Here is a 13,889-nt window from a genome sequence, read left to right as displayed (position 1 = left end):
CTACTCATTCTCAGCTATTCCTTCCCTCCTTCTGCCCGCACACTTTTATTTACGTCTCTCATTATTTATTTTTCTGACTCATAATGTCAGTGCCTCTTCCCATTACTGCTACGTTTTTGTTAACTTTTCTAATAACTATTCTTCTTTTCCTCCCTCCAAGCTTCATTTAATTGTTTCCTTTCTTTTTTATTCTTTCTATACTTCGCTTTTATCCTCATGTTATGCTTTTAATATGAACATATTTTATTTTAATATTTAATCTTTATTCGTGGTGCGTCCTTCTTTCAGCCAATCTTCCTTCCAATCCTTACCTTCTTCCCTCTACCTCAAACATTTCCTTCTTTTCGCCTTTCTGCTTTACTTCCTTTTTTCTCACTGTTCCTCTTTGTTTTCTCACATGCTTTTTATGGGCATCATCAAGGGTTTGCAATAAGGCCCTTGTAGTAAAGGAAGATGCACAGTCCAACTGTGTAGGTTAGATAATCCGTAAATTGTAGATTCCTTCTAGGATAGGTAAGTAGAAGATAGGAAGTATAGGTAAAACCCCACCAGGAGCAAGCTTCAAGCAGCTCAGCCTGAGTTGACCAACTGACACAGTGAGCCAGAGAGACATCCAGGCATTCTATGATGTCATGGTACATTCTAGTTAGTGGAGAACAGTAGAGAAGTAATTTACTACAGCCCTCTATCCATGAAAGTGGTGGAGGACATTAAGCATGTCATCATGACTGACTGCAAATATTACGGTCCAACAGGGATCTTTGCACTTTCAGAGAAACTGCTGTCATGAATGTTCGGTGGATGGCTGCCATTAATATAGACAGCTGTAGACCAAATTTGTTGTTTCACAAAAACATGCTTTCAAAGTGGGGGTTTTCTAGATGAAAAACTAATGACCTGCACACCCAGGGATTTGTTCCTAAGTTTGGGGTTCAATATTTACATTTTTCATTTTTTTACTGGCAGGACAGTAAAAAACAAACAGACCAGTGCCCTAAGTAGGGCATTAAGTACGATGCCTAACTTCGAGAGTCAGATCATTGTAGTAAGTGTTGTGAGTTCCCTTTAGGGCCTACTTAGTTATCCCGTATTTTAGCCTAACTGCAAGTTTTTGGCAGCTTTGCACATGGTGCACTCAGCACGTTAATGTTTGTGCCACAATATTGTTTTAGCAAAATACAGCACATGTTTTTGTTATTGGGTCTTCTCCCTGGTACTTTGCCTGAACATCTCGTACAAGGTCATACAACACTATGCCCTGTCTTCTGTGCGTGGTTAGCAACATAGCTGGGCATTTAGACACAGAATACATTCACATCTACTGTTTTCAAAAAGTGACCTTGTCTGATATACAGCAAGACATGCCATTTGAAAACATAGAGGTGAGTTCTTGCAGAGGAGATGTCCTGAGACAAATACACCAGCCTTGCTCCACCTGAGATGCAAATTGTCTAACAAAAATACAGGTATGGGGGTCAGTTCTTATCTCAGAGATCTATGATATATCACTATGCCCCTGTAATGAGGATAGGCTGAGGAAGATATATATTTACCAACAAATGAGAGAGCAACCCTTCAAACAAAAGGGACAGGGTTGAAAACCACTACCAACAAGGAAAATGTCCCTCTTAGTTCACATATATACGTTATTCCCTTAAACCTTTCACACACCCCATAATCAACACTATTCTTTCATTCCATCAATCATACGATGAGGCCTGTTATTGAAAGTTATCTATCTTTTTATTAAAAATACAAGTTTTATTCTCCAATAAAATCTGATATAAGCAATGTCAGCAATTCATTACACAAAACTATTATCAAACAAGTATTTGCAATGCAGTAGGTCTCGCATTTGTAAACTTTTGAGCTATTGGCATTGTCAACGACAATGCCTTTTATTTATGTGTTTTGAAAACCTTCAAGCAACAACTAGGAGTACAAAGGGCACATAAATAAAAGTAAATGCCATTTAAAATACCAATAGGTTAAAGTTTCAAAAGTGTGAGACCCATTGCATTGCAAATGCTTGTTTGGTTAGGCTATCCACCCCTGTGGATAGTGAGCATATATTTCTTTACCACAGTGCAGTGGGCCTTTATACCACCTTACCTCAAAGACTGTAATCCTTCTATCTATCCATCTGCCAAGAAGACTGATAATTATATTTTGAGCTTTGCTTAAGAAGCGTTACAGGTCCTGACACTGGCGTAACGAAAATTGAGGGGGCCTCCCTGCAAGGTACGTGGAGGGGCCCCCTCCGGGCTCAATCGGAAGCTCTCTGGCCTGACTTCAGTGCCGAGGGGGCCCCCTGGAGTTTTGCCCCCCTGCACCGCGGGGGCTGTGGGGGCTTGTGTTACGCCCCTGGGTCCCGAGTTTAAGGGGGCTTGTTATTAACGAAAGACTACATTATGACATGCATTGCTGTATAGTGATGATCACAAATGTTTTAGGCTTTTGGCACTTAAAATTACATTACCCATCACTTTCACCATACACGGAAGAGGCATCTTCACACCCACAGCATGACAGTAACCCCATCTTCTCTTACCTGAGGATGGTGACGAAACCCATCTGCACAGGCAAACAAAACACTGGCTTGGACTTCCGGATCAGCTTCAACTGGAAGTTACAGCCAAAGCACAGCGCCGAGTTGCTGAAGAAGGACATGGAAACAATGGACTGTTCGAAAATGTGGATGGGTATCCACGTGAGAGATGATGCAGCCTCCTGGCTGGTAATCCTTGATGATGGCGCTTTTAACAAAGCCTCTGGGATGACCCGGTGCTGCTCCAGTTGGCAAATGACCAGCTGGTGTACCCAGGCGGGGATCTCATCAACGTCACCCTTGGGGTATAGCTGCTCCTGGCCAGGCCTGGGCTTCTACAGCTGCGCCACAAAAGTGTAGCACTCTCTGAAAAACTAGTTGTTGTGCAATGGAGCACGGTCCACGGTGTGCTCCTTGTACAACCCCTTCTCGGCAGCTAGCACCACCTCGATGTGGCTTTTGATGCGGGGGCACTCTTCCCGGCTGAAGAGAAGCATCTGCTGGAACCCATGCTTTACCCAACGTGTCTCCTCGTCCCGGTAGTGGAGAGGCAGCTGAGGGGGCAGTGGCGGCTCCTCATGGTCGCATTACTCGCCATCTGACAGCTTCCTCTTGGAACCCGGCTCCGGGCCTTAATGGGAAGGCATTATGGACGGCAACTTCTCCCATAGGTCCGTGTATCCACTGATGGCCATACTGCGGGGCTCACATCACTCAAAACCGGCTGCAGCAGGGGGAGCTGCCACCGCGCATGACTCAGCTCCGTCGATCTGCGCAAGGGCAATATCAAGAACGTAATAAAAAAGCATTTGCAATGCAATAGGTCTCTTATTTACGCAAGTTTAAGCTATTGGCATTGTAAATGACAATGCCTTTTATTTATGTTTTAAAAACGAAAATAAAAATAAAAAGCATTGTTATTTGAAATGTCAATAGCTCAAACTCGGGTAAATGCGAGACCTATTGCATTGCAAATCCTTGTTTCTGTTTGTATCTTTTATGCAACGCTTGTAATCCTAAGTCTTTATGTATCTCAACTGGTTCTTATGTAAAGCGCTCTGACACCTTCGGGTAATGTTTGCGCTATAAAAAATCGCATTAAATTAAATAAAATAAATAAAGATACATCTCAGAGGTCAAACACTAGAGAAACTAATGGATAAACTACAGCTTGTAAAATGACAACATAATATAATCCTGCTTTATTATAGAAGAGATGATGTCCTTCCTGCGAGCTTCCTTTAAGTTCCTACTTTCCTGTTTTCATAGAACTATTCTAAGGGTCGTTTCTGTGTGCCATCTGTTTAAGATCGTAAGTCCCCTACCGCACAGTCTGTGCAATGCTCAGCGTGCACAGTCTTCCCGCAAGTGAGTTAAGAAAAAACAAAACTTTCCCCAAATATTCGAGAACTGGGCTTGAATATTAAAGTACACTGTCCTCAAAAATGTTGGGATGCAGGTATTTCTATGCCTCTCCTGTTGAAATTCACGGTAATGATGATCGAAATGCAGGCACTTCCGGGAACGATAGACAGACGGGGATCTTGAGACCGAGGCAGTGTTCTGCCCGTGCACAGGCGCAGAGCCAGCAGGAAGTGATCCGGTACCTCTGGAAGGTAGTCTATCTTCGCATGCGGTAGGCCTATCAGGAGCACAGCAAAGATGCCACTGTACGAGGGACTGGGAAGTGGAGGCGAGAAGACCGCTGTCATTGTAGACTTGGGGGAATCCTTCACCAAGTGAGTTATGGGCGTCACGGCTTATGGAGTGAATGTGAAGATTGGAGAGTCTATATTCTTTTCGGAACCTACATTCTGGACCAAACGCCAGGAAGATAAATCCCTGCTGTTTTAGAGAAGGGGTGGATGTAATATTTTGTTTTGTGATTTTTCACTGATAGGCGAGTGGGTCGGGGATGGCTGTATGCATGCGTGTGTGTGAGCGAGTGTGTGTATGCAGTGTGTGTATGCAGTGTGTGCGTGTTTGTGTGTGTGCAAATGCGTGAGTGTGGCTATGTGTGTGTGTGTGTGCGGGCACGCGCGAATGAGAGAGGCAAGAGGCTGCTGAATGTTGAACAGCAGATGTGCACGGCGCCGGGGGCTGGGCGTGCGCGTCCTCGAGACGCAATCGCCGAGGAAATGCGCGTAACCATCCCCTGTCAGCCATTCCCAGGAAACCAACGACAGTAGGTCTTTCGCTGGTGCAGCGCTATGCGCTGCTAACACCAGCAAGACCTAAAAAGAGGGTTTATCAACCCCTTTTACATATGGACAAATCACTAATATTTTATAACTGTATACCTTCAATATTGTCCTTTATGACAGTTTCACTGCATTGTTTAAATAGAACTTCATTATTTTATACTGATAAGATATTCTCCTTCAAAATCAATACTTTTAAATCTTCCTCAAAATCTACATATACATAAATTTCAATTATCATAAAAACAAAAACAATTTGTAAAATATCGAGTTGACATTTTTATAAACAGTTTTTTGTTGTGTTTTTTGATAATGACGTTGTACTTAAACTTGTGTTGATTATGGGGTGTGTGAAAAGTTGAAGGCAATAATGTATATAAGTGACACAAGAGGGACCTTTTTCTTGCTAGCAGATATATCTTTAAACATGGTAGGGCTTCTAATTGTATATAGTTTACTTGGATCTTACTTGCTTTGCTAGCATTGATATGCTTTATAGTTGCAGTGTGATTTTGTTATAGAGTACAATAGTTACAATAAACATTGTACACTGTTCTCGTGTCTTTGTTTTGTTTATTATGGACAAGCATGAGTGATCTGTTTCCACAGTTCCCTTAGGGGACAATAGTGTTGTGTTCTGGAGTGCTAACTTCCCTGTCACTTTGGGAAGGTGAGGAGGGCAGGTAAGGCACTCTGAGTTAGTCAGGAATGGGGTTCATAGGTACTGACTGATGGTATATGGTGACTCAGTCCTTCATACTGATGTACTATGATCCCAGGCAGAGTTCTGTTTACACAGAATCCCTGCAACATAAGCTTCCCATCAATGGAGCCAACACTTTTGTGACAAAGCACCTTTTTTGCCAAACTCTAAATCGTGCCCTATGTTTTTCCCAACCATCAATTTGAACTCTATGTCTTTCTTGCCAACCTTTTGTTTTGCCTATTCTTTAATCATATCTTTTTAATTTTAGTAACAAAAGTCTATGTTAAAATGTTCAATATCTGCTAACAAGAGACTCCAACACAGAGAGAAGGTTACAGTATGCATAGATGTCAGTGCAATGTAGAACACTTCTAATTGATTGCTTGCTTTTGGACAACAGAAGTGATGGCAGGAACGATGAAAACGTTAATGATACACCGAGGGTACCTGCTTTCAGTGTTAGTGTTGGAAATTGCCCTTTTTGCAGGGTTATCCTGACCTGCTGTTGTTGATTTTAGAACTCTGGGTGCTTTACCAGTGCTATTCAGTGCTAAAGTGCATATGCTCTCTGTAAAATTTGTAATATGGATTAGTGTTTCCATGATTAGCATATTTGATTTACTGGTAAGCCCCTAGTACCGTGTGTGCCAGGGCCTGTAAATCAAATGCTACTAGTGGGCCTGCAGCACTGATTGTGCCACCCGCATGAGTAGCCCTTAAAAGGTAATTCAGGCCTGCCATTGCAGTCTGGTACTGCCATTTCGACTTCGCAAGTGCACCCACTTGCCATGCTCTAACCTTCCTTTTTCTTACATGTGAGTCCCCCCTAATGTAGGCCCAAGGTACCCCTGTGGGCAGGGTGCAATGTATGTGAAAAGTAGGACATGCCCTGATGTGTGTGGCCTATCCTGATAGTGAAATTCTGCTAATTTCGTTTTGCACAATTGAAAGGCTATCTTGCCCGTAGGAAAGCATGGGAGTTATTGTATAACATCTTATAAATATAACTTCCCATTGGGACCAGACAGGAAAATAGCGTTTAGTATGCCTGAACTCAAAATCTAAAGTAAAGGTGATTTTTTTATATCCTGTGTATGAAAATACCACTTTTAGAAAGTAGGTATTTTCTTGCTTAGCCTTTCTATATGTCTCTGCTGGTTTGTGTATTGATTGGCTTTGGAGTGACAGGGGCAGAGGAGGCGCATTATCTCAACTGGCCACAGTGGGGGAGGGAGTTGATGTGTGTCCTGCCTTGTCTGAACGAGTTGGGCTGGGCTGAATAGACCTGGGCTGAATTCAGAGTAGTGGGAGAAGTTGTCACTAACACCTGAAAAGGGGCAGTATGCATTTTGAGTGGTGGGAGGAGATCTCCCTTGCACCTGAGTAGGCCCTGTCTGCCTTGAACAATGCTGTCTCCACCTCCTGCGAGGAATCTGGGCCATAGAGGAGAGAACTGGTTTTGGCTGAGCACAGACACTCTCTGCCTCCGGAGAACAAAGGATTTTGCTGCATAAATATTGGGGCCCGGAGCCCAGAGATTCAAATTACTGCTGAACTAAGGAACCTGCCAGGAAGAAGGGCTGGAAAAGCGGTCAGGAGGAGCTGCCACTCTGCTGTGTGCTCTGCTGTGTTGACCTGCTGCTTGCTACTTCTGTCTTGGGTAGGAAAAGGACTGGAGTGTACTTTCATCATACAGCTGTAAGACTTTTCTCCAAGGGCTAGAAGTAGAGCTTGCCTCCTGTTGGATGTCTCAGGGATAGAAAATACTTCAGAGAACTCTTTTGGAACCAAGAAGACTGCCAAGAAGAAGAGCTGGAGAAGCTGTGAAGAGATATGACCACGTTGCTGTGTAATTTGCTGTGTTGGCCTGCAGTGGCAGTTTCTGTCTTGGCAGTAAAAGTACTGGAGTGAAATTTCAGCAACTTCTTTTTTGCGAGTTTCTCCAAGGTCTTGATGTAGAGCTCGCCTACTGTTCAAGAAGCCTCAGGAACTGCAAAGACTTCAAGCTCTTCTGCCATCAGCACTTGGGACTGTGTGTTTTGTGTTGCAACAGAATAAAAAGCAACCCAATGCAGTCTACGACGCCGCTGCAGACTCCGTGTCCTGAGGATACTGCAGAGGGCACAGCTGCACCGTGACCATGGTTTCATAGACGATGCGACCCAATGCCGTCACCATGCCGCTGCTTGCACCGTAACCTGTGGGTACCGCACTTTGTACCGCCTCGCTTCACGACGCCACCTTGGTATCCTTGACACTGCCGCTCCACACCGACATCGACGTTGCTGCTTGTACCGTGGTTCGAGGGCACCACTTGTAAGTTACACAACGCCCCGTCCTCATCCCGCACCGCAGCCTTGCCTTACTGATGCTGATGCCTTCGACATCAGTTTGTCAGCCGACAACAGCGCTTCAGCAACAAGGACGCCGCTACTTGCACCGTGACGTGCCAGCGCCATGATGAGCACTGCATCACTTTGCACCGCAGCCCTGGTCTCACCGATGCCGCTGGACGACCGTCACCAAGCCGCTACCTGCACTGCGACCTGAGGGCACCGCACGCTGCACTGCAGCACTGCAGCACTTCACACCATAGCCTTTACGCCCACCAGCGCTCCCTACTTCAACCGTGAGGAGTTTGATCTGCAATGCATGTCACTTCAAGGGCCCAACGACTCCTGCACCGACCTCCGGAACCGACGCCTGGGGATGCCGGCTCTTTGGATCTCATTGAGAGGTCGCTGAGGCACTGCATTTCTAATGGTTCTGTTTTGCATGTCGTCCTGACATTGTAGCTGGCCTGCAATGCCGCGGTCAGCCAGAACTGTTTGGATTTGTTGTTCATGATGCCATGATAGCCCCAGATGGAGCAAATCAAGGAACTGTATTTCAAGTCTATTTTGATTGCTAAAGATTTCTGAGAACTGTATGGTGAATTTTATCTTTTTTGGTCATGTTCTGGATATATTCTGGATATATTAAAATATTGGATATTTTTCTAAACAGGTGTGGTGTCCTTTAATAGTGTCTTCACTGTATAGTAACACAGTTGGTTACACACTGCCTCTAAAATAAGCCTGACTGCTCGTGCCAAGCTACCAAAGGGGTGAGCAGGAGTTATTTTAGGAGTGTAACTCCCTTATCCTGACTAGAGGAAGGGACCCCACTTGGGCAAAGGTGCAGACCCCGATTTCTAACAGTTAAACAAGCACTTTGATGGGGAGGGTTATCTGCAGTAAGGAGCATACATTGACAAAGAAGGGTATTGTACTGTTTCGGTTTGTGGAATGAGATCAGCTCAATTTGTGCAGATGACAGCCTTGTAGTGGTATCTCAATATGTGCAATTTGCTATGAGATTGTGACATGTCGCATAGAACAATATAAAACAAGTTGCTGTTGTGTCTGATATAGATCAATGAAATATTTAAAACGTTAGTCACAATGCTTACAGATAGTGTATATTTTTTCGTTTCTATTTTTAGCTCGATTATGATGTAATATTGGTTGTTGCTCTTCGAAGGTGGTTGTTTGGCATTTGTCCACTTTATAAATTATAAATGAAATGAAATATAGAAAAACATGGCTTTAGGAGATATATTTTCATTTGAGTGATCATTGGGCGAGCGTGCGTAACATAGCTCCATCATGACCAAAAAATCTACATCCCATCTCATAGCCTGGCAATGGCAAACTGGATGTTGCAAAGCTAATGCCCAGTGATGGTAGACCAAGCTCCTTCTAGGTCTTTTTCTTCTGCAACTAAAAAAAATATTGCAAAACAAGCTGCAGGCGACTGGTTGGAAAAGGTGCTACAGAAGAATTAAATGGAGCCGGCAGATTTGGTAAAGAGCAAATGAAGAAAGTTGTTCTATTGAGGACATAGAAAAAAAGTGTCACTTATTAAATCCCAGATACATTTTTATTGTAATTAGCCTGTAAACACATGTAGGCATGAGCATGACACATAGATGGGTTAGGGTTTGATGATTCAGTTGAGATTGATCCACTCGATAAAATATTTAACATTATTGAGTTTAAAAACACTAATTATTAGGCCGTTTAAAAAAAATGCTAAAATCTGTCTTGTAAAAAGTGGACCAATGAGGTCGGCCCATGCTTAAGGTTCTGGACATGAGTATAACATAACTTTAAATATAAAACATCAAAATCAGAGCATTTTACATTGTCAGTGTTTATTCTGAATATATGGCAAGGATCTACCCCATGGATAAACAATGGAGAACTCTATCATACGCAGTGTTGTACAGAAGCAAATTGTCTCTACCAGGGCAAGGCATGTACACAATATTAGTATGTGAGAGAAAGGATAGATAGGTTGAACTGATTAGTGATATCAGAGGACGAAAAAATAGCACCTCGCAGCTCCCTTCATTCAAATGTGTAGTATAATATTTTACAAAATAAACTACGGTCTTTTTGGTTGTATACGTTTATTTGTATTATCTTTTATTGTACATATTTGTTTTTCAGGGTTTTTAACTTTTTTTCCTACTAACCTCCCACAAAATACCTACTTCTTGACAATCAGCAAAATACATTTGGTAAACGCACTTACTGTTGAAGACATAAGTGCCAAATCCCAAAGGCATATATTAGTATATGAATTAGTGCAACCTAACTACTATTTCATGTATTCGTAAATGCCTGCAATACAAATTCATATAATCATAATTGTCTTTGTGAATTGCCCTTTAAATGCCCAACTTCCTATTAGTACAAGTATAAATAAGGCTCGGTCTTTTCTATTTGTACTAATGGAAAGGGGCGACCACTCGGTCCCCCCGAACGTATGGTGGAGTACCCCGATCCCCCCGGGAAGCCATCTTGGGCGGGAGGCGAGTCTCGGCGGGTATGCCCAAAGCGGCGTAGCCGGGGCGCGCTTTTTCCCGCCCAAGAGTGGGTTGTCCTAGACACTGAAGCCGCCAGCCACGCCCTCGGAGGCGGGCGGAGCAGGGTTTACGCCCGCCCGAAGAAGGATAAAAGGAGCGACAAGCCAAGGAAGCATCCTCTTGTTCCTGTGCTCTGAAGCTGCACCTCCCCGCTGCACGTGAGCTCGAGACGGAACGAAGAGCCAATTTTGAGCGTTTTAATTCTTGTCTTTGTTCTTTCAGAGAATCATCGTTGGACAATGCCGGGCAAGAAGGCCGGAAAGCGGGTCGGAACCGATCAGATGCTCCGCATGCTCGTAAAAGACATGGCCGAGATGAAGAAACAGATGGCGGCAATGAACGGTGGAGGGGGCCCTAAGCGAGTCGTCGGACCAGCATTGCCGGGTGTAGTCCCTAACGGGAGAGGTAGAAGGGCCAAGAAGGGAGCAACTGGGGAGGAGGCCCCGGTTCCCGAGGCGCCGCCGGCGCACCCTGATACACCAACTGAGGCGCCGATCCCGGTCCCGAAGGAGGGGCAACCAATTCCCGTTGTAGTCACCCCTGTGAACGGGGAGGATATGCCTCTCGAGTTGGCTGCACAGCTGGCAGCATGGTTGGGGAAAGAGAGTGAGGGGGCTACGGCAGATGACGCCAGGGCAGTAATGAGGCAGTTGCGGCAATCAAGAGAGGCTGCAAAGGCTCCATGTCCTTTTGTTCCCCCGCAGGCTCCAGTGGGACAACCCGCAGCGGGCATGAGTTCGGCAGCGACTACGGTTACAGCTTCCGGTTCAGGTAAGCAGCTACTGCCGATTGCGGGGGAGGGGTCAGTACCCTCGAGAAGGGAGAAAGTGGCTCAGCATATTCCGATGGAAATTAAGGAGAGGATATGGGCTGAGAAATATATAAACATGTTTTCTTTATTAACTGATCATTACGAGATTGAGCACGTGAAAGTTCAAAAAGAGTTTATGCACCCAAGTGTTTGGCGCGCCAAGATGGCCGCTTTCAGAGTCGATGAGACGATAGGTAATTGGGGCAGAGCATTTGGCATATTCACTGCAATCATGGGGGAACGGAGGCCTGAACTGTTGGCCGAGTTACCCGTGTACCAGACACGTATTATGGAGTTTTCTCAGACATATGAGGGCAATCAGTGGTTTTGTTATGAAAATATTTTTCGTAAGGCCAAGGAGTTCGACACATCTCTGACGTGGGATTGTTACGACTCCATTTCCTGGCAAAAAATGGAGAAATCAAGCATGACAAAGGCGCCATTGTTGGGGGGAAACGGGGGCGAGTTTTCCCGCCATTCATCTGGGGCGCCCTTTCGGGCGGGTTCAAGTAACGATTGGCAATACAGGTAAAAAAGGGGTCTGCTGGAATTTTAACAGGGGAAAGTGTACAAGGCCCCAGGGGTCATGCAAGTTTAGGCACGACTGTGGGGGGTGTGGACAGTCCTCGCATCCCGAGACCATGTGCAGAGCCAAAACGGGTGATAACGGAAGTAGGGGAAGCGCCAAACAGGTCTGAAATAGTCCGAGGGGCGCCTTTACCTACCCCGGTTGATACCATGGCGATGATTCCTTGGCTCAATGAATACCCGGATCATGTCTCCGCTGGGGTGTTGCGAGACGGTTTTTCGTATGGTTTCTGCATCCCAGTGGGGAATTTTCAGGGTAAAGCACATTGTAGGAACCAACTGTCGGTCCTGCAGAATACGGCGGTGGTACAAGCGAAGATTGGGAAGGAGGTGACCCGGGGTCGGGTTGCTGGACCATTCGACATGCCACCAGTTGCTAATTTTGTTTGTTCACCCTTGGGAGTGGTCCCCAAGAAGGACCCGGGTGAGTTTAGATTGATACATAACTTGTCAGCCCCGAGAGGTCTTTCGGTGAACGATGCGATAGACCCGGAGGTTTGTTCGGTGCGGTACGCATCTTTCGATGATGCCGTCGCCATGTTGAATCGCCTGGGGCCCGGAGCGCTGATGGCCAAATCAGACATCGAGTCAGCGTTCCGGTTGCTCCCGGTACACCCAGACGATCAGCGTCTCCTTGGTTTCATGTTTCAGGGGCGCTATTACATGGATAAATGTATGCCAATGGGATGCTCCATATCTTGTGCTTATTTTGAGAAATTCAGTTGTTTTCTGCAACGGGCATTCACAAGAATGACGGGGTTTCAGCATGTTATGCATTATCTTGACGATTTTCTGTTCCTGGGGGCAGCCGGGGACCCAGAATGTGCACAGGCTTTAAAAGAATTTTGTGGTCTGATGAGTCAGTTTGGTGTGCCATTGGCGCCAGGTAAGACTGTGGGGCCATCTACTTCGCTCGAGTTTCTTGGAATAGAGCTCGATTCCGAAGAGGGTTGCTTCCGGTTGCCCAAAGAAAAGGTGAGGAAATTCAGGGCCTCGCTTGAAACATGTATTAGGAAGACTAAGGTAAATTTGCATCTATTGCAGCAGACTGTGGGTCAGTTGAATTTTGCCCTTAGAGTGATGCCAATGGCCCGCCCTTTTTCCCGCTCGATTGCACAAGCCACGGTCGGTCTTAAAGAGGGGCACCACCGCACGAGGCTCTCGGCTGAGATTCGCCAGGACATGCGCATTTGGTTGGCATTCCTGGCGGATTTCAATGGTCGGGTTGTCTGGAACAAGCCGGCGGTGTCCTCCGAGGAGTTGGGGCTGTGGACAGATTCGGCGGGGAGTATAGGCTTTGGCGCCATATTTGGTAATCACTGGTCGGCTCAAACGTGGCCGTCATGGTGGCACAAGTGTGGGCTTACAAGTAACATTGCTTTTCTCGAACTGTTCCCTATTCTGGTGGCCTTGAAAACATGGCCTGAGGGGTTTCGGGATCACTCTGTGGTGTTCTGGTCTGATAACATGACCGTGGTTGAGTGTATCAATAGTCAGGCAGCACGATGCAAATGGATTCTGAGATTGCTCAAGGAAATTGTTTTACTATGTATGCAATTGAACGTGCTCTTTAGGGCGAGACATGTGCCAGGGGTGCTGAATCAGGCTGCTGATGCGCTTTCTCGTTTCCGTATGCAGGCCTTTTGGGGTTTTCTGCCCACAGCGGACCCGGTGGCGGCACCATTTCCCGAAGCTCTCTGGTCTCTCGGTGCCCCGAACTACAAAACCTCGTGGGAGAGAGTTTAGCACCCAGGACAAGGAAGGCATATGAAGGGGCGTTCCGTTCCTATTGGTCCTTTTTGGGTTCTGCTAGGGGGGAGCTTTGGGGCCAGGAAGAGTTTGTCGTTAAGTTTTTGCTGTCATTACATCAGGCGGGCAAATCGGTAGCCACGGCCCAGAGGCATCGGGCCGCCATTTCCTTCATGGCACGGGCTCATGGTATCCAGGACCCTACAGCGTCTTTTGTAGTACAGAAAGCGCTGCGTGGGTGGCAACGCCTTGAGGGTCGCAGAGTAGATGAAAGGCACCCGATAGGTCTGGAAAGGTTGGCCCTGTTACTGTCCGTACTCCCTGCGACATGTTCATCCCAGTCAGAAACAGTGTTATTCCGGGCCGCTTTTGCA

The sequence above is a fragment of the Lissotriton vulgaris genome, chromosome 9 (genome assembly GCF_964263255.1).
Source record: "Lissotriton vulgaris chromosome 9, aLisVul1.2, whole genome shotgun sequence".
Lineage (NCBI taxonomy): Eukaryota > Metazoa > Chordata > Amphibia > Caudata > Salamandridae > Lissotriton > Lissotriton vulgaris.
The sequence above is the reverse complement of the archived record's forward strand: the minus strand, read 5'-3'. Positions refer to the sequence as shown.